Below are 20,733 nucleotides of genomic sequence, written 5' to 3'. Positions count from 1 at the left end.
GTGTGTGCATGAGTAGCTAATACAGATAGGCCAGAGACAAATCCCTAGATTCAGGCACTTCTGAGCTGTGGAGTGTTCGAAATCCAAATCAGGGCTTTACAGCTTGAGCCCTTCTCTAATATTTATTCAGATTTATGATAAATGTAGTACTTTAGAGCTAATTCTTGTTCATAATGTAGCCATTGTTCGGTTGTGACTATAGCGTATAAATATCATGCATTTATCTTTGAGCCTGTAGACATTTAAGCCTCTGTGTTCTTCAGGGCTTTATTTATTTTTTTTACGCCTTTGCTTGTTTGATAGATGGCAGCAGATAAATGTTTCCTAACTGAGGATGTCTCATTAGTTTTTGCTTTTAGAATCATCTGTCATATGACAGCAAATAATAGGTAATTTTTGCACATTTGTATGACTGTTGCGTTTTCACTTATAGCTGCTTCTGTGTTTTCAAAGGTGAGGTAATCTATAAATAGAACCTTATCCTTAAACACTATCTTCAAAGAAAATGCATTTATACTATAACCAGAGCCCTATCGCCTTGTCATTACAGCCCCACTGTTTTCGAAGAAGCAAGCTTGTTCTGTGATACAGAAGGTGGAGACTGGGAAGCTGGCTCTGCTAAGCCTTGCCTAATGCAAACTGCTTTAGTATGCACATCACATCATGCCGGCTATACTGCAGGGAGCAGGCAGTTATCGCACAAGCGTGCATCCTCAGAGCCAGGATAAACACTCCGTTACTCTCCCTCTAAACTGCTCTTCTGGGAGGGAGAGAAAATAAATAGGGAGCGAGAGAGGCATTTGAAGTAACCTTTTTAAGAAGGAGGCAGCAGCCAATAGAACCCTCCTTTCTTTTTTTTTCTTTTTTTTCTTTTTTTTTTTTTTTTTTTCTTTCCCCCACTTCTTAGTAGAGAAATTCGTGTTACCTCAGCAATTAAGGAGAAGAGCCAGCATCTAGGGTTCCAGGCTGTGAGGGGGAGTAGCAACTTGTACCAGGTAGGAAGCCCTTTCAACATCCTCTTTAATTCATGCAGCTCAGTTGCTACCTGCTATGTTACTATACGGTGGCTGACTTTGGAGACCTTGTGTCTGCTAGCCACCATTCCGAGTGAAAGAGACCTTGGGGAGCTTTAATTGCCAATGACCTTCAGGGTATTTCTTGGAAAGACACTGGTACTTAGTGCTGTAAAGTAAAGCAATCTATACTTTTGTCTGACTGCTTAGAGGTGTGCGTTTAGCATCAGGATGCAGCTGGGTGAAACTGCAGCTGTTACCCGTCTATGAAACCATGCTACAAATGAGTAAAAATTAGCCATTTTACAATATCTGAAGCAGCTGCTCTGCATTTTTAGCAACAAGGCTGTATTACTTTCAAAACTTATTACCATAAATTCTGTGTGTGCTGGAAAGTAAGCAGATATACTTTAGTGTATTCAAAGTTATTTTGACAGTTATCTACTATATTTTCATAGTTGCTTATGCATATTTTATCAAGACTTTTCTAAACTTTCCTGAGGCAGCCATGTCTTAACGTAGCAGATTAATATTCCTGCTAACAAATAATTAGTGTAATAATTGTAGTGAGCTGGTTACAATGTTTGCTTTATAGTATTGCCAAGTGAGAGCCTGCGGGAATGCAGGCATCTCTTGCAGGGTTTGAGGGCTGGGGTGGGATGGAGCCCTCGGTCACATATGCTCGTTTTATCTGCCTTCATACTCTGCAGAAGGAGAGAGGGGAAAGTGAGGAGGAGGAGGAGAAATCTGTAATTGGGCTTTGTGATCCTGTTGTGCAGTGTTTTCTTCCTAGTACTTTGTATTTGTGTTCATTCATGTGAATGAACTGTAAGGTGACATTTGGTCAACCTCTTTATATTGTGACAGTAATGTGACTTAGTAAGTTTAATAAAGCAAGAGTAGTATTTGCATGCAACAATGAAGTAAGTTCAGAGCTTCAGAGTCAATCCTGCAAGGGTCACCACGATGTCTGTGAGACTCTGCGTTTCATTGTTTGATCGGTTTAAATTGCGGTCTTCTGAGCAGTGAGGGAGTCCGAGGCAAACTTTTGCAAGCTTTAGCATTCTGCTCTGTAAATCAGACCAGTGACAGTGAATTCTTAAGGGTAAAATTATACACGTATCTTTAAAGTGTAAGCAGTGGTGTGAGCAAGTATACCATGTTTAAAGATTGAGTTGCTTGCAAGAAAATGTAAAATAGTGTTCAAAATAGAGTTCAGACACCACTGCCGTAATAAAAAAAATAAATACTGATAATAGTAGAGCTCTCTTGGATGACCGTACCTGCACAACCTCTTCCTGTATGTAATTGCTCTATGCAGAAATAGCTCCATAGATATTGTTGAAAGGCATCTTGTGACTCTTATCTGTAGGGAAAAACTACTGAGGATGTCTAAATCCATAATCTTTTTGTCTGATGAGCATAATGGAAAAAAACCCAATTCTTAGAAAATGAGAATTATATCTGATAGTAATAAAATCTAAGGAGGTAAAAAGGAAATAGCTTTGCAAATTATTGCTGTGAAATAGAGGTGAGATCTACTTAGTGACCAAGGTTGGTTAGAGAACCTGGCAGCAGGTGAGAAGAGTTTTACCCTCTGTTTCATCTGTTCTGAGAAATTCAATGCTTCAGAGAATTCACACATAGAAAGTACCGATTCAATTAGCAACTAAGATGGGAAGAAAACTGGAATAGGAAAGCGATGTCTTGACTCCTTCTATTTCTCTTGATATATGAAATATGTGATGAAGAATATTATACCCATGCTCTTCTGGTTTTTTAACAGGTATACATTTGATGTAAAACTGAAGTGAATTATTACCTTAAAGAGTTTACTAGTAAAGGGGTTACTAGTAAGTTGAATACTTTAATGCATTTCACTAGCAACTCTTTTAGAAGTCAGGTTTCAGAGTAGTTTAAGGCAAAGTACAGCTGCTTTGTTGGCGGGGGTGGGGTGGGGGGGGTGTTGTATTTTTGTTTTTGGTGGTTGGGTGAGGTTTTTTTGGTGGTGTTTTTGTTTGTGGGTTTTTTTTTTTAAACCTCTAGTCCAAATGCCTGCTCTAAGAACATGTAAAATCCTCAAACGTTCTCAAAAAATAATGAATTGACTTAGGCCTTAAATTTTGGTTTTCACTTCAGGGTTTATTATTTATTAATTCATTGTCACACTTGGTAGGTCTCTCTGAGAGAAAGGAATCATCAGAGAACTGTGCATTGGAATATATAGCTTTCTTGGCTTAGTGTTGCTTACAGGTCTCTACCTTTCTATGCCTCAGCTTACACGTATGTAAATACAAGAGTTGGCAGCTGCCTATTTGGAAACATATTGCAGAGCTGAGTTTTTACAGATTATCCTCATTCACAGTACTGGTGCTTTATGCAGATCTAATTTTTTTGTGACTCTAGTTCACCTTGTAGCTTATGAATTTTACTTTAATAATTTTTCTTGATATGTTACCTGTTGCTCACCCTACTAAAAGCCTGCTGAACAAACACTGTTTTCTTTATGACTAAAAATAATTTTTCATTTATAAAACAGTTAGCAGAAACCCATTTATACTCAGCCCTGCTCTGAAGGAGACTACCTGTACTGCAGATACCTTAGTGGGGTTTGTAGGATGGCCCTGTCCCACTGGGGAATCCTGTTATCTTTAACAAGACCCCTCAGGAGCTTAAGAGTCACTGCTAGCAAATTGATGATGTCTACATATCTGAAAGTACACATCAGACTTACTGTTGCATAAATCTCATGACTTCTCTGCAGAAATGGTGCCAACAGTTATGCTGAGGGTATTCTGAATAGAAAAATAGACTAATCTGACTACCAATAGAATTACTACCTGGCATCCCTGTTTGTCATGTTGCAGTGTGTGGGTACTCCCTTACGTCAGTGGCTTTGACCAAGGCTCCCTGCCTCTCTGTTGGTTTCCCAGAGCTGCTCAGTGATACTCCTTTTACCATCCATGTGGTGGAGAACTGAGGCTTCCAGTACTATTGGAAATAAGATGAGGAAGCCTCAGCCTTGTTGCTAGGGTCTTATCTGTTGACATATGAAAGAAAAAGTCCCTCTGTAAAAGTACAAGTAATTGATCTTTCTTGGTGCTTTTTGACATTTTACTGCATCGAGAAATTAAACTGACTGGAGAGTATGTTGTTAGAATAAGGACTATCAAAATGCAATGTATGAAATTCTAGGTGTTGATATAATTCTGTATTATTATGGGTCTCCAGAGTCACCATTATCTTTTGATCTAGCTTTAGTTAATTTTAATAAGCTCCTTGGTTTTTGGAAGCAAAACACTAAACACACAGTCCCAGTAATGTATGATGATTCTGCAAATTTATACACGAGGATTTCCAAACAACCTCACAGTATGTTTTTGAGGGGCAAGGGCTGCACAGTTACACTGAACAGACATGTCCACACTCAGGCATTTATTCTTTCTACTGTGAGCATGAACGAGAATATGAGACTAGATTTTCCTTCTTCCACTGTTTAGATATTCAGTAACATTTTTCCAAACTAACACCTGAAGACTATCAGGGACTCCTGTGCTTTGCTTTCTATATACGCAGGGGATTAGAATTAATGGTTGAACTCAGGAGATCAGGATTAATGGTAAGGCTGCCTCACGTTAACTAACATGACTACCATTGGACTTCACTGCCAACTTTAAGAAAATACTGAGTTACTTAACAGAACACAACTTTTGAGATTTATTTAGGCAATAATCCCCAAGAAACCAATCATTACCAGCAATTAACTGCTGGTTTGTTGGTTGCTGGACCATTAATGTTCTAACAAACTGACTTAACTAAAGTAACAGCAACAGCAAATTCTGAGGTGGGTATGTGCTCTGACTGTATTTCGTGTGATATCACTTCTTTATCTGTCCTACAGTTTTTCAGCAGCTAGGGACTCATTAAATAATTTTGCCTTTTAAAAAATAGCCTTTTGATGCTATGTAGAAAGGCTGTGATGTTGGAGCTGGATTTGTAATACCTATAAGACTATACTTTAGACAAAATGTGGGGATTTTGTTATGGTGGTTTTTTTTTCCCTGAAACTCTATTGCTGCTTTTTTAAGACAGCCTATGCAATACTATTATTTAAATAATAATTTTTTGAAAAAGATTTATCCGACTTTTTTTTTTCCCTACATGAAACTATAACTTTGGATAGAAACTCATCCCTTGTGTGATTCAAACAGTCTCGGTAGCAGTGTTTAGCACAAGGAAGTTCTTCTGATATAGGTCATTCTTAGGATATGCAGAATTGGAAAAACGTATCATGGGAAGTTTTGGGCTTCTCATTATCCTCAGCCTTGTTCAGAGTTCAAAATTGAAAGCAAAACTGAATGGTGAGAGACCAGAAAAATAAACTGGAAGCTCAACAGCTGCTATTTTAAGAAGTTTGTTTAAAGTTCCAGGTTTATTTAATGTTGCATTTCTATTTCATTGCTTTACTTTTCAGTGGCCAGAAAAAAAAAAGAAAGAAACAAGCTAGATAATATTATTTATTTTAAAGTATGACAGCTGGTTCATCTCTGTGGGCTTTTCTTGCTTGATCCAGAACTTGTCAGTAGCTCAGGGTGCAACTGTTGACTTTTCATTAATGGAATTGAGGTGGGCAGCTCTACTAAGGCTGATTAGAACCATCAAAAAATCTGCCACGCTACAAGGAAATGAAGGGAGATGGATTTAGGTCAGTATCTAATAAGCCCCACATACAATGTTGGCAGGAAAAAAAAACCCTCAGAAGTTCAATATGTAATCTGAGTAATTTAGAATAAAAAAAAACCTCCCAGCCACTGGCTTACATGAGTCTTTAGTTTGAATCTTACCTAGTACAGAAAATGATACTATTTTTCCAAGTAAAAAGGAAATATCACACAAGTACTTGTACCATATGGGGCTTAAAAAACCCTGAAAACACAAAACTTGTTAGTTTTTAGTATGTGTTTTATGAAAACATTAATCACCCTTTGTACAGTTCACAAGATCTTATTTTTATATTTATTTTAAGCAACTGGGCAGTGACAAGGTTGATGGCTTTTTCCAGGGCTGGTAAAATTTGTCAGGATTAAGCTTCCTTATTGGAGAGCTGCAAGGGAGGCGGAGAGATGGAAGAGCAATTTTTATTATATTATAGTGCATTAGTTTGGTACAATAAATGTTGCTCTGGAGTACCTCTTTGGATAAACCAACTTAATGTTGAAAGTAGGGGGCTGGAAAGAAAGATCATTCTGTACAGCCCCTACCGAGATGTACAGCAATTTGAAGTCACCGGTGAAGAAGGAAAAGTAAGCAACTGAAATTCTGAGAAATAAAGGATTTTTGTGAAGTGGCCATGCTGTTTGGTGCATTTTCCTTCTGTGCTTGTTCCTTACTTCAGTGTCGGACCGGTACAAATCTCTCGGAGAAGATAAACGTCATTAATGAGAAGCAGTAAAGGTAAAAAAGTTGGTCTTATAGTAAACTTATTTATTTTGTTATTTTTCTTTCTTAAAATTACATCTATTTAAATCAAATAGGTTTTCCTAGTATAAAATATATCCATCAAGCTATTGACGTTAGTGTTTTGTTGAACGCGAGGCACTCCCCAGTGTTCCAGAGCAGTTGGTACCTTTATATTTGCCTACAAAACACCTGCCAGATTTAACATCAGACCACAGCATAATGTAATGAGATCTTTAAGTCTGCAGAAATGAATGACAGGCTTCTGTTTTCTCTTGCCAGGAAATAAGAATACTAGTGTAAGATACCAAAAGAGCAAAACAGTTTGCATAGGACAAAACTAATTTGGCTTTATTAATACTTTATCTGTAGACCTTCTAAAAATTACACAGAATAGACACTACTCAGCATATACAGGTAAGGATATCAGAACCCGACTTCCAAATGAATTGTGACCTTTAAGTACTCAAATATTTGAAATTAATTGTTCTTTGGTATATTAAAATCAAATAATCATCTAGGATTAACAGTTTTCATAAATGAGCATAATTCGGGCAGAAGGACAGAGGAATTGCACGTTGCACTGACATGAAACCCAAGCAGCTCAGTGTGATTTTATTGTAACAGAAACCAAAGGTCGACTGCTTGGAGCTGAATTATAGGCTATGTTGGACCCTGGCTGACCCAGTATTCACCATTGGGTGCCTCTGTAGCCATACAGAACAGCAGCTGCACTTGAATCTTTCTCCCTGTTAACCAGGAAAACTGCCCATGTATTTAGTTGAGTTTCCTAGAAAGCTACTTATAAGGTAGCTTCAACATGAGATATTCCTAACTGTGTTTGGTCCATCTTCCCATCCTGTCTCCAGACGCAGCATGCCAATGTTGTGTGTCTTTCCTGGCACAGGATGTAATGCCAGCCTCCCCGGGCATCCTGGCAGCCATAGTATTTGTCTGTATTCATAAGGCACTGAACTCTCTCTAGATGCTTTTAGGACACTTTAAAAAATAATTACTTGTACTCTTCCCTGCAAATGGCCCTTGAAGTACACTTTGTGTTTAGAATTTAGAAACTTAAAGAAGGGACTGCCATTTTTTCCAGGTGCTGTACAGAGACCACTGCGAGGTGGGAGGTAAGCAACAAACAGCAGCAATGGGAGAATGGTATCTTCTTTGCATGCTACCTCCTTGAGTAACATTGTCTCTCTTAATAGATGGGAATGTACAGTGGGTGATGTAGATCAAATGCAGTTATCATCAGCTTACTTGCAGAAGCTGCTCTTGGTGGCAAATGGCTGGTTTGGGAGAGTGTGACGATTTGGAGTCCAGTTGGGTTTGCAGCGTTGGCAGCTTAGGCAATGAATGCCTTAGGAAATGAATACACGTATTATGGAAAGGATGGATTTCTTTACTTGCATTTAAGCTAACACCACTGAAGTCTCTAACAATGTGTTTGCTCAGTTTCTACTTCTCATTAGTGGCTGCATTGCTACCCAGATCAATTTTGTATGATGCTGAAATTTCCCAACTCGTGCAAAAGGGATTTGGGTACCTGGACCACTGATTAATACCACAGGAGACCTTCCCATTTCCCATGTTGCTTTGCAAATAAGCCAGTGTCCTGTCTTAAACCGTTTATCCACAATGGCAATTCGCTTCCAAGCAATGTTAGTACGTATGGAAGGTCTGGCCCTTTGGCTAGTCATGGGGCTAATGATGAAACCTGGCTTTCTCAGGGGCACTCGTTTAGGTATGAGGAAGTAAAGAGCTTATGAGAGAGGGAAAGAAGCTGCGTTTGACTGTTGCAAACTTGGCCAAAGAGTTTGAGAGAGAATGGAAGACATGTTTCTTGAATTCTGAGCATAGTCTATTTTTTGTTTTGTACACTTCAATCCTTGAGAGCCCTTAACTAAAAAATACATCAAAGAATTTATCAGTAGTTACCATCAGAATTTCACTTTTATTTTATCATTAAAAGGGTCAAAGCACAATCAATAAATGTCTGAAATAACAAATGCATGGAATATTTTAGTTTTTGCCTATAGTTTGTGTACGTCTAGCCTTGGTGTACAGCGGCACACCCACAAAGTTTTCTTTTGTGTCTAAAGCAAATAATTACTAGCCAAGCTTTTCTTGCAAATGTGGATTTTGTAAATATGTCTCAGTTTGTACTGACATTTGATGAACTATAAACATAAAACAAAACTAAAAAACTGAGGGTGCCAGGATGCCCTCAGGAGAAAAAGAACAGTATCTCTTCAGGCACGGGCAATAATATATGTGTTAATTGCAAGTCACTCTTCTGAGTAGAGAATAACAAGTCCCTGTCACTCATGTCTGTGATTTTTTTTTTTCCTTCTTTTTTTTCTTCATTAAGCACATGCTTAAAAACAAGTGTCCTATGGAATGAGCTGACAGGAACTAACTTGTGTAGCCCAAGACACTAAACTTATTTTACAGGACAGACTTTGTGAAAGTTTGTTTGTCTTTCTGCAGTAAGTCTGAATAGTCTTCATGTGTGTCTTTGTCTAACACAATTTCAGAGAGGAATTTGTCAGGGAGTGGTAATGTTTAATTATTTTAAATATATAGTACTATGCAGAGAAATCAAAATGAGTTATTTTAGATCTCAAAAAATTGTTTGAAGGCAATTATTCCGATTTTGCATCTGAGGAATGTAGCAAAACCAGAGGAAAAAATGAAAAATTATTAAAAAACCTGTGCTTAAATCTTTTTAGATTTTCAGAATCTGTTCATGTCACGGTCTTTGGAACTAGCGTGTTAGGAGTCTGTTGTGACACTGGAAGAGTTTTGCTGTTGGACTCAGGTGAATCCTTTGGGAGGCTCTAGGAAGAGCTCAAATTCTCCCACTTTGCTATCAATTAAATATACTTTTACTTGAAGTTCATGAAGTTTGCATAATTATTTTGAAATATTTTGAAGCTACGCTTACATTTTGAGCAGCAACACATTATATAGAATCATAGAATAGTTTGGGTTGGAAGGGACCTTTAAAGGTCATCTAGTCCAATGTCCCTGCAATAAGCAGGGACATCTTCAACTAGATCAGGTTGCTCCTGAGAGTTGCCCCAACTCTCTCAGCCTGTCCTCATAGCAGAGGTGCTCCAGCCCTCGGATCATTTTTGTGGCTCTCCTCTGGGCTTGCTTCAATATGGGAATATTATATTCTCAATATATGAGAACAGAGTCCAGCGAATGCCGTGTGTTGAGGAACTGAGATTCTTAAATGTTCTGTAACTTTTTAGGAAAAAAAGGTGTTAAGAATTGGTGGATCGTTCTGCACAGTGTATGCCTTGTATCTTGGTAAGCATGTTCACTGGATGAATCTACTGTGCAGTTTACAGGGAAGATCAGTGTAGGTATGTCCTCGATCCTCCCAAAATGACACGTGGTCAGAATGAGCATCAAAGGGGACACCTCAGTCCATGCTAAAAGGTTGTGCGTCCTCCATGTGTGTTTCTGGAGGAATAAGGATGCTGAGAGCAGAAGGGACAAGAAATGATTCTCACAGGGTGCTGGTTTTTTGCGATGCAGCACATTAGCAATACTGGCTTCCAAATTCATTATTTTTGTACAGCAGAATGACTGCTTCACTAACATTTCGCTGCAGGATAGAAACGGACTTCTGAATTTCAAAACATTGTTTTACAGCTGCTTAAATAAACCCAAGGGCAAAAGTGACAAGAAGTTTCTGTGCTTTTGATCTCCCATTTAAGGAGATCACTCTTCATTCTTGCTTTCATTATTGTTAGTTGTGTGGCTAATGTTTCCGAAGTCCTGATGTGTATCAATTGCATCATTTTCTAAATATTTCCAAACTGTCCTGTAAAATACTATGAAAACAGTTATTCTCAACATAGGTCATCATTCAAGCCTTTGAGCTGGAAAACTCGAAAGCAAGAGGAAAAAACTCTAAAAAATAGATTTCTTTGTAACACAGATTCATCATCAGGGAAAGGCTAAGACTTCATTTTCATGGGGTTAGCACTGTTATAAGTCAAACTTATATTTCAGTTTTCCAGTGTCCTGGAGCTAGGCTAACCATGCATTTTTCTCTAAACTTAGTTAAGAGGAGGTTTCAAGTGCCATAAATTGATAAAGGTTAGACTCATCTTTAGAGGTATACAGTTTTCATTGGGGTAACTTCTTCATGATAATTGAAGAAGCTGCTCTGTATCTGGTAAATGTGTTGCAGTCAAATCATACCTGGCTACATCTACAAGCAAGAGTTCACGCTACACATTGTGTGTGGCTATGTCACGTCAGCTCTGCAGCTTTCAGTTGTACTGCTGTAAAGTTTTAAGCACGTTTACTTTGGTTTAGAATACTGTGTATGGAGATAATCAGAAATGTGAAATATATATAAAGCATCTGATACCTTGGGTACGTGAAATGCCCAGATGTCTCTGAAAACTCTGGTAGTTTTTCAGAGAGAAAGACCAACGTATCCTTGAATATTGCCTCAAGTACTTAAAGTCATGGCAGTAATGACAACCATAACTGTATTTTGCTGGAGACAAACTGAGATTACACCACGAGGACTGTAATGGGGCTACATATCAGTCCCTCAAGAATTGCTCCTTGTATATCTTGTTCAAAGATTTCAGTAATTCCCTTGAAAAAAGAAATTAGCAAAAGCAATTTTTCTGACACCCGTGAAGTTTGTGGGCCCTGTCACACGAGGAGTTTAGAACACCATACAGGAAGAATAAAATGACCTTGGGGACTAAGTAATAGTAGCTGAATGAAATTCAATAGGACAAAGTGCAAGATCATGCACAAAAACAATACATTTCTGTTATAAGCTAGGTGCTCTTTAATTGAAAATGACAGAGGAGGAGAAAGTCACAGGAGGACTGCAAGCCACCAATGCGACACATCAATGAAAAGGACAAATACAATCTTAGGCTGTGCCGGATGAGATATTTGCATTAGCAAAGGAAATAATAAATACTGGTAGAAAGAAAGGTAACTAGGATGTTCAGGAGAATGGGAAGTCTTTTATAAGAGGAGAGACTAAGAGAGTTTGTTGTGTTTAGTCCAACCAGATAAGTTTATCAAAAGATGAGCAGTAAGTTAAAGGATGATATATTTAAGATGGAAATAAATGCGTCCGGGTCTCACAAGTGTGATATTCTGGAGCTGATTTTAGTGGTGGTCAAAAAAACCCATCCAGCCTTTGAGATGGAGGAATCCACTTTTCTTCAAGGGGAAAATCTAACCTGCCTGCCAGTGACTGAAGGGAGCTAGCCTCAAGAGCAATCATTTCCAGTTCTTCTAAGCATTTAAAAGGAAAGGTCAATATTGAAATCAGTTCTATAACTCAGATACTGCTAGGTTCATGTGTGGTTCAGTCTCTATTTACTTGGATTGTAATGAAGATGGGAGAAATCAGCATAAATCACAAACTGCTATAAAAGTGTTGTCAGACTGGAAAGAGCTGCAGTGTTGTAATGGCATTGATAATGCAGCTTATGCTTTCTGACATATTGGCTCGCTATTCTGTCTGAAAGGACATATCCTGCACATATCTTCCTGAATATTTGTTCAGTGAAAATGCTGGGTGCCAATCTACTTTTAATCTGATTTTGCCAAATCCCATGACTTAGATCCAAGCGGGCCCCATGCTAATCACAAACAGGGCAAAGACAGGCTTGAACTCCTGTTGTGTAAACAGTTCTTTGGTTGAGAATTTGCCTTAATGTATTAATAGCTTCCCATAAAATTGCCATGTCTCTTATCCTGCTGATCCGAATTTTTAGATTTGTAAGTGTTGAATGGTTTGGGGTTTTTTTCCTCATAGTGAACAGACATTAATTTCTTGGTGCTCCACAGGCTGTTTTGCCACCTCAAGTGCTTGATCTTATTGTAGCCATTTCCAGTTTTTCCGTGGTTGCTCCACATCTAAGGGTGTTCTGTGTTCGAAGTAGCCATCTCACCAGGAAACTCTCCTAGGTTAGGAAAACCCTTCCACAGCTGTTTCTTACAGGAGTGTTGTGCCGCTGGAGTAAGAACAGGTGCACAGGAGTGCTGACAGACTAGTGAGCCCCAAAAAACAAATCTTCTGACTTCACTTAGCTCTTGTGTTATACTGTAATATTGTCTCATTCCTTCCCAAGATTTCACTTTGGGATGTACATTAATGGAAGTTCAGTAACCTTGGGAGAACCTCTTTTATTCTTTCACTTGTAGAATACTTGTGGCAGAGAGCATCTCTCTGATCCCCCTGCCTGCATACATCCAGGAGATAGCGGCAGAAATTTATCCTTTTATTCTACAGTGCCTGAGGGTACTGGACTAGCTCTGAGAATAGATAATAACTGAAGTTCCTCAAATACTGTCAAATAGTAATTGTGGGCTTACAATGTGGTTTATTGTCACAGAGTAGTATTGCTGGGAATGAATTCTTAGAACCACCATGCCCACATACAGAACTTTTTTTTTTTTTTCCTCCCCCCAACTTGAGTTTTCACTGGATTATATTTTCTTCACCTTCAATATCAAGACTTGTTTATCTTTGATTTTTCTGCTGAATTATTGGTTGTACCTAGTTAATGGACAGCATTTAGGTAGGCACTGCTGAGAAGCAAGGATGTTTTCTTTTAGAGTGTTTCATTGAAAGTGATCATGAAGTAACGTTTTTACAAGAAATAGTCTTATTCCAGAATGATGTTCTATTTTGCTATTTTAAAATTTGTTCGTATGTTGACTGCACGCATGTTCTTCTGAAAATGGAAGGCAGAGAAGGACTAATTTTCTATGCATGCTTTCTAAGCCAGTCAATTCCAGTGATAAGACAATTCCTGCTTTAGCAGAAAGTAACCTTGTTCACTGTCCTCAGAAAATAAATATAATGTATCTCTTCAGCAGAATCAAAGGCTGATACAAAACTAAAAAGAACCCCTGAACCCCCCTAAGTGTGTTCTCAAAATATAATTATCGCCAAGATAGACTTGATTTTGTTGGCAGCTTGAATACTTAAGAAGAGGTAGCAAGTAAGGGGAGCCTTGGGTTTTGAGAGAAATATTCTAAGATAATAATTTAAAACTTTAAACACCAGTATTCTTCCTTGAATCCTGAAAACTCTACTTTTCTTATAGCATAATGTAGAGAAGGACTGTATCATGTAGAAAAACTAAGCAGTGTAACGGATTGATTAGGAGATATATACTTCTAGCACGTTCACTATCAGAAAAACGCATGATTATAGAAGACTGAAGGAATAAAAATGACTCTTCATATCTGTCACCTCTTCTCACACCATTCAAAATCTCTGCCTGTGCCTCATAAAGAGTTTCAGTTCTTCTCTGTTAAGACTCTATAGCTCGAATCACAGCTGATAAACTTTCATATAAATTTATCTCATAGAGTATTGCTTGAATTGATTTAGGATAAAGTGTCTTACTTCAGAGAGACATGGGGTCTTAACCTGTGCTTTTTGAAGTAATTATTTTGCTGTAGGTGTGAGGAATACAGAGTTGTGTTAAAATATAACAGTTTTATAAGCCACAATGATGGTGAGCATGGGAAAAAATTAAGTCCAAAGACAAGGTTCAGCCATATTGTTGAGGACATCCTGAGGTTTTCATCTGGGACAGACTGACTTTACATTACCTTCAGCAATAGTCTTACTGGTGCTATAGTAAAGTCCTGTTGGGAGACATTGGTCACAGTCCCTGATTAACTACTGGAGAACATCTGTGTTGGGTTCACACTAGACTATGCGAGCTGCTGGTGCCAAACAGTCACGCTACAGAACTGCTGGCAAAGAGCTAAAGGAAGAGATTACCACAATTGCAGCCAAATGCCAATGTACCTTATAATTACTTTGAATCTTTTCAGAGACATTAAAGATAGAATCATAGAATGGTTTGGGTTGGAAGAGACCTTAAAGATCATCTAGTTCCAACTCCCCTGCCATGGGCAGGGACACTTTCCACTAGACCAGGTTGCTCTAAGTCCTATCCAGCCTGGCCTTGAACACCTCCAGGGAGGGGACACCAACAACTTCTCTGGGCAATCTATGCCTGTGTCTCACCACCCTCACAGTAAAGAACTTCTTCCTAATATCTAATCTAAATCTACCCTTTTTCAGTTTAAAACTGCTACCCCTCATCCTATCACTCCACTCCCTGATCAAGAGTCCCTCCCCATCTCTCCTATAAGCCCCCTTTAGGTACTGGAAGGCCACTATAAGGTCTCCCTGGAGCCTTCTCTTCTCCATGCTGAACAACCCCAACTGTCTCAGCCTGTCTCCATAGGAGAGGTGCTCCATCCCTCTGATCATCTTCGTGGCTCTCCGAACGTAAAATACATTTGGTAGAGCCAGTTTCTTGCATTTTTTGCTAAGGTATGTGAACTTGTTAATGGAAGACACAATACAGAGTGGAGATGAATACAGAAAAAGAGAGAATAAATGTCATGACAACAATCAAGGTGTTCCTTGGGCTTTTCAAAGAGAACTTTCCTTTACCCTCTTGATGCACATCATTTATTACTGAAAGTATCTAACAGATGAAAAGTGAACTCTGTTCAGCAGCACTGTACATCAGCCTACTTACTTGTAACTTGGAGTGCTGCTCTTATTGCTGTGTCGAACTAGTGTTCTCTCAGCATTGCAAGAGAGAGATGTAGCTCCAAAGTTTATCTAGGGTAGTTTCTCTCATGCTGTCATGAAACCCAAGGTCTCTGGGGCTGCCCTGAAGAGGGAAAGAGGGGTAACGCCTGCTGCAGAAACTGCTATTGTACTGTTTGCTGCTAAATCCCTTTGTTTACTCCTCCTCTTTGTTGCAGTAAGTGTTCCTGCTATGCTAGCATTTGTGGCATCTGCTGCTGTCACACTGACTCATTTACCTTGGAGACAAAACGAAGCAGAATTGCATGTTGGTAGTGGCAGGGAGGAGAGCAGCGATTCTCAGCTTTATTTCTCTTTGTTTCTCATTGAGCCCTTTTCCTCATTTGTTAATTCTAGTAAGCATTCTCCATATGCGTTTAGTATTTTCACATATGTTTCTGTGTATATTTAATTGTCTACAGTACTCTTTCCATCTTTTCTTCCTGCTTCTTGTGTCAACTGTCTGTTTAGATTTTAAGCTACTCAAAAAGAGGCGTTTCTTTCAGTGTACTTTCACGCAGCATCCAGTAAGATGCAACCCTGCAGTTAATTGGAGGCTCTGAATAATGTTGCCATATAAAAAGTATAATTACTGATAGTACTCATTTGTTTCTAAAATGTCACTTTCTATTCAGGGAAAATCACAGCAAGGAACCTAGTTCTTATCAATAACCATTTTTCTTAACGTGCCTGTGTGGATTCCTACAACCCACAGAGAAGAAATCTACCAGTAGATAGCGGTGTGACTGTAGTATCTCTGTAGCTGACATTTTAACAATGCCCCAATTTTTGTGCTAGTTGTAAAATCTCATTGTTTGTGCTATTGGAAAGATTTTTAGGCTATTCTGTATAGAGAAGTCAAGCTTTATGAAGGTAAAAAGACAAAAATAGGAATGCTTCCTTCCTGAATCATGTGCTGCAAAGGCATGTCGTACGTGAAGGCTGTTGTCCAGAACACTGTATGAATGATTTACTGGTAAATGCTGTGTCTTTGTAGCAGTATTCTAATACTCTAATATTTTAGAATACGGAGTTTAGCCTCAGGAACTCTTCATTACTGACTGATCTTTATCTCAGCTATTTGTAATCCCAGTTTTGATGTAAAACGCTGGTACAATTAGTTTTTGTTAACGATTATGATTTTGTCAGAAAGCAGATGATACAAAGTATGAATTAATCCCCTAGTCTTATATTACTTTGCCACCATTTACTTTTGTTTTTTAACTTTAAAACAAAAGCATTTGTCTGTTGGGGTTTTTTGTAAGGACTTACCTGTGTTTTTACATCCTGTTTCTTAATACCTAGATCTTCAGTGGTTGCACTTCTAGCATTAGTAACTATACTAAGAATGGAAAAAACAAAAACCCCGTGGCAAATGCCAAGTTTTCTTAGAATCATAGAATCATTTAGGTTGGAAAAGACCCTTGGGATCATCGAGTCCAACCATCATCTCCACTCTACAGAGTTCCCCCTTACACCATATCCCTTAACACCACATCTAAACAAGTCTTAAACACATTCAGGGATGGTGACTCCACCACCTCCCTGGGCAGCCTATGCCAGTGTCTGACCACTCTTTCTGTGAAGAATTTTTTCCTAATGTCCAGCCTAAACCTACCCTGCTGCAGCTTGGACCCATTCCCTCTTGTTCTATCGCTAATTACCTGTGAGAAGAGACCAGCACCAACCTCTCTACAGTGTCCTTTCAAGTAGTTGTAGAGAGTGATGAGGTCTCCCCTCAGCCTCCTCCTCCTCAAACGAAACAGTCCCAGCTCCTTCAATCGCTCCTCATAAGATTTATTCTCCAGGCCCTTCACCAGCTTCGTTGCCCTCCTCTGCGCTCACTACGGCACCTCGATATCTCTCTCATACTGAGGTGCCCAGAACTGGACACAATACTCAAGGTGTGGCCTCACCAGTGCTGAGTACAGGGGGACAATCACCACCCTCCTCCTGCTGGTCACACTATTTCTAATACAAGCTAGGATGCCATTAGCCCTCTTGGCCACCTGGGCACACTGCTGGCTCAGGTTCAGCCGCTTGTCAATTAGAACCCCCAGGTCCTTTTCTGCCAGGCAGCTCTCCAGCCACGCTTCCCCAAGCCTGTAGCGATGCATGGGGTTGTTGTGGCCCAAGTGCAGGACCCGGCACTTGGCCTTGTTGAAGCTCATACCGTTAGCAATGGTCCATCGGTCCAATCTATCCAAGTCTCTCTGTAGAGCCTCCCTATCCTCATGCGGATCAACACTCATGCTTAGCTTCGTGTCATCTGCAAACTTGCTGATGCTACACTCTATGTCCTTATCAAGGTCATCAATAAAGATGTTAAACAGAAATGGTCCCAACACTGAGCCCTGAGGGACGCCACTTGTGACCGGCCGCCAGCTGGATTTAACTCCATTGACCACCACTCTTTGGGACCGCCCATCCAGCCAGTGCTTGATCCAGCAGATCGTATGCTCATCCAGGCCATGAGCCGCCAGTTTTTCCATGAGAGTTCTGTGGGGGACAGTGTCAAATGCTTTTCGAAAGTCTAGGTAGACAATGTCCACAGCCTTTCCCTCATCCAATAATCGGGTCACCTTGTCATAGAAGGAGATCAGGTTCGTCAGGCAGGACCTGCCTTTCATAAACCCATGCTGACTAGGCCTGATCCCCTGCTTGTCCATTATATGAGTTGTAATGGCACTCCAGATGATCTGCTCCATGACCTTCCCTGCTACCGAGGTCAGACTGACAGGCCTATAGTTTCCCGGATCCTCCTTTCTGCCTTTTTTGTAGATGGGCGCTACATTTGCTACCCTCCAGTCCACTGGGACCTCCCCAGTTAGCCATGACTTCAGGTAGATAATGGAAAGTGGCTTGGCGAGCACGTCTGCCAACTCTTTCAGCACTCTTGGATGTAATCCATCTGGTCCCATAGACTTGTGCGCATCCAAGTGGCATAGCAGGTCGTAGATCACTTCCTCTTTCATTGTGATGACCTCGTTCAGCTTCCCCTCCCTGTCTCCTAGCTCAGGGGGCTGGGTGCCCAGGGAACAGTTAGTTCCACTGCTAAAGACTGAGGCAAAGTAGGCATTGAGCACCTCAGCCTTTTCTTCATCCTTTGTGACTATGTTTCCTTCTGCATCCAGTAAGGGAAGGAGATTTTCCCTAATCCTCCTTTTGTTGTTCTTAGTAAGTTTGTACTTAATAAAAGTCACTCGTTCCAGTTAGCAGCTGCTATCTTCAAAATACATTAGTGCTAGACACCTTTCAGAGATGAGAAGATGTACTCTCCCTGAGAATTGCTGCTATGAAGTGTTTAAGATAAATGTGAATCTGTCTTCCTGTCCTTTTCCATGACAGCAGCAATAGGAAAGCGCCAATCAGTTGGTTAATGAATCCGTGTGATAACTTCATGACTCTTCATTTTCTCCTACTCTGTGCTTTTGTCAGTTCTAGAGATGTTAATCTCTCAACATTTGCACAGGAGAGGTCTGCGTTTGAGAGAGGTCTTTACATGCTCTACCTACAAAAGACCAGTGTGTCAAAAGGCACCACCGTTGATCTGATCTGTGGCTGATTAATTCCAGCAAGCCCACTTGCCTGTCCCAGGGAGCTGTCACGCTTGCCTTTCTGAATCTACCACTCAGATGTCACTTTGGGTGTGATAACAGCTCCATCATCCCTGTCTCTGCTGAGCTGCTCTTCGTGCATCCTCTGTGGTAGTCAAGGTTCAGAGCCAGGTTCTCTGACTTGCTCTGCTGGATGGCTGGGCTTTCACTATTGTCTGTCTGAGGCGTGGAAAGGTGAGTCACTGAGGTTAAACCCCTGAGGTTGGGCAACATAAACACCCTTGCTTCTAAGTCTCTAGTTTTGCCTTTGTTTTTTTCCAGTTTCAGATGCTAATTTAAAGATGGCAATGATTTGATACACAACACTCTTCGGCTGCACTTTAGGATTCAAAAAGTAGTCTAATTTGGTGCAAGAGCTTTTATCTTGCCCATTTGTGGCATTATATCCACATGGAAATGCCTTTTTGTTAGCACACTGTCACCCAGGGTGTGACAATAGATGCAGGTTTTGTATTCGCATATGGTATAAAGCGATCCTTCGATCACAGAGTTAAAGGATTTTCTTTTTAAATAACTGACTGTCTCTGAGCTGTTAGTCTTCTGGTCTTCACTTGTGGATTGGCTGACAGTTCCTTGTAAGATCTTTGTCTGAAAAAATCTACTAATACTTCAATGGCAATGTGATTTATGACAGTTGCGGGGGGGAAAGGCTGGACATTGATTGCAGTAGTCTGTGTATATTTTGGTTGTGCATTTCCTCACCATCTTATCCTCATGTATATCGAAACCAAAACCTCAGTAATGCGGAAATGGGTATAAAAAGGGCAAATATGAAAGATACGGAGCAGTTCAGGAATGAGACAACAATGGGAGATGTAGGACTTGTCTGGAAAACTATGAGTAACAGAGCAAGTGAATGGAGGATAACTGTCCAGTTTATTTAGGCTGTAAGAACTTGTTGTGGGATGGTGGCATTTACAAATGAAAACATCAAGCGACAAAATTCTGGTTCTCTGCACTATTTAATGTGTGAGATGCAGAAGTTCATATGGATTCAGAAGGTGACCAAAGAACTTCATGAAAACCCAAATCTGCTGAAGACAATCAAACCCAAAGGTGTAATCTCTGAGCCAATGTAATAGCGAAGCTAAAACCTAGAGAGATACACGGAAGTTATCACCAAACGCTTTTCAGTTCTTTCAAGCTTTTTTCACTTTTTGGCAATTCTTCCTGTGGACAGCAATATTGCATTGCTTAGGAAATGCTGTTAATGGTTTGATATAAAAAAGGACAATTTTACTATCTTGAAATTAAATACATGAAAATAATCCTGATTTTTCTATCTTTATAAAAATCAAGTTTTGGATATTCCTATATATAAACTGAGCAGTGGTTAGTGACATTAGGGAGAATATAAGTACTGAAGCTGTAAAACCACTCTTTCACAGTTTTTTAAATACTTTTTTTAATGTGTTCATGATTGTTTATACTCCTTGATTTTCGTAATTGGTTTCTTATTACCGTGAGTCAAACCCACCCATAGTGCATAGATATGATCAGTGCATGCTCTATAGAGAAAATAATAAAGTAAAAATTAAAGTTTCTAATGATCTTGCTGATATTTTCATTTTTTACATAGGTAAATGATTATAGTTTTTAATTTCTGAGTTAACAGCAGGGGTAATATTTTAAGCTTATAATACTTTTCACATAAAACCACGGCAAAACCAATTATTCACTTCCTACTTGATGTTGCCATCAATCTTAATGGGAAGAAATTGTTTTTGCACTATTGAGATTTTTTAATTTTTTTTTTTCCTAGGCCACTGCTTAAATGCAAAGTGTGTCACTGTATTACGTCACAGTGCATATTTCAGTGATCAGGGTGGCATGGTTATAGCACTGGTGATCTTTTTGTAGTGCTGTGAAATGAATAAGTAAGGGCTGACAACTGGCAGCGAAATCGATATGTGCTCTTTTAAGGTAGCACTCATTATTGCTGGACACAATAGACCAGAACTCGCTGTTAGTATCAGGAGACTATTTCAAATGCTGCCAAGGTCAAAACCAA

The 20,733-nt window shown here is 39.5% G+C and overlaps 1 protein-coding gene across 1 annotated transcript in view; it reads left to right on the top strand.

Annotated features, from left to right (window-relative positions):
* Positions 1-815: 815 nt before the first annotated feature.
* Positions 816-20,733, top strand: part of TENM1 (teneurin transmembrane protein 1) — a 900,761-nt gene continuing 880,843 nt past the window's right edge. Inside the window, exon 1 of the mRNA XM_063345747.1 lies at positions 816-995. The gene's annotated coding sequence lies outside the window, so the exon portion shown is untranslated. The remainder of the gene's footprint in view (positions 996-20,733) is intronic.

This window comes from Chroicocephalus ridibundus, chromosome 9 (assembly GCF_963924245.1).
Source record: "Chroicocephalus ridibundus chromosome 9, bChrRid1.1, whole genome shotgun sequence".
NCBI lineage: Eukaryota > Metazoa > Chordata > Aves > Charadriiformes > Laridae > Chroicocephalus > Chroicocephalus ridibundus.
Note: the sequence above shows the minus strand (reverse complement) of the source record. Positions and strands in the feature narration are given on the sequence as shown.